This window comes from Aplysia californica, unplaced genomic scaffold (assembly GCF_000002075.1).
Source record: "Aplysia californica isolate F4 #8 unplaced genomic scaffold, AplCal3.0 scaffold00369, whole genome shotgun sequence".
Classification (NCBI taxonomy): Eukaryota; Metazoa; Mollusca; class Gastropoda; order Aplysiida; family Aplysiidae; genus Aplysia; species Aplysia californica.
The window spans coordinates 38,740-39,654 of NW_004797639.1; the positions used below are offsets into that span (position 1 = coordinate 38,740).

At 46.4% G+C, this 915-nt stretch overlaps 1 protein-coding gene across 1 annotated transcript in view; it reads left to right on the top strand.

Annotated features, from left to right (window-relative positions):
- LOC101850661 (RIMS-binding protein 2) overlaps positions 1–915 on the top strand; it is a gene marked incomplete at its 5' end in the record, with an annotated part of 58,969 nt that overhangs the window by 20,331 nt on the left and 37,723 nt on the right.

Genomic DNA, 915 nt, shown 5'->3' on the forward strand with positions numbered 1-915 from the left:
AGGATTGTTTTGGCAAGTCCTGTGGATCTTGTGACATGCCCATACCATTTTAATTTTTGTCTCTTGACTGTGGTCAGTAGACCTTCATGCTGCCCCACTGCGTTTGTAATTCTGTTCCGTACCTCAGCATTTGAAATGTAGTCTTTGTATAAGATGTCAAGAAGTCTGCCGTAACATCTCATCTCTGTTGTCCGAATCCTTTTAAAGTATGTACATACTCTTAATAATAAATAGCATTTGTACAGAGAATAACCCCGCTCTACAGCAAGATCTATGCGCTTTGCACACTATATTATTAGATCTACCCCAGCAGACCATAGAACACTCAGAAACATTCTCAGCTTCCCGGGAAGCATACAGTGCAAGCAGCTGTTAAGGCGCCCCAAACACTAACAAACTGACACGGTCTTTCGCTGTCTATAGCTGGGTACCCATTCCCACTGGGTGAAGTGAGGAAAATTCGTGTAAAATGCCTTTCCCAAGGACACGACGTCGGGACCCTGACGGGATTCGGACCCACGATATTACGGTTTCGAGTCCGAGAGCCTAACCATTGGACGACCAAACACACTCAAAAGCTGACCAAAAAATAAACACTATATCTCAATGATAGAATTAAAAGTGACAAACGACGGTAATGAGGAGGAACAGAAAGCAAATCTAACTCTGTGCCCCCCACCCCTGCCCCCTTTCCACAGGTGAGATCTCCTAGCACCGAGGAGCCCAAAGGCCACGACACGGACGAGGAGATCGAGGCTGCCTTCCGAGAGGCCCACAGCTCCGTAAGTGTGACCATCACCCCTCCGAGTTCCCTACGTCACTTCCAGTCTCTGTCTTGTGACTTCCGGTCTCTGACATAATATTATGATATGACCTCGTGTTGTATCGTCTCACTAGGTTGGGTTGTTGTTTTTT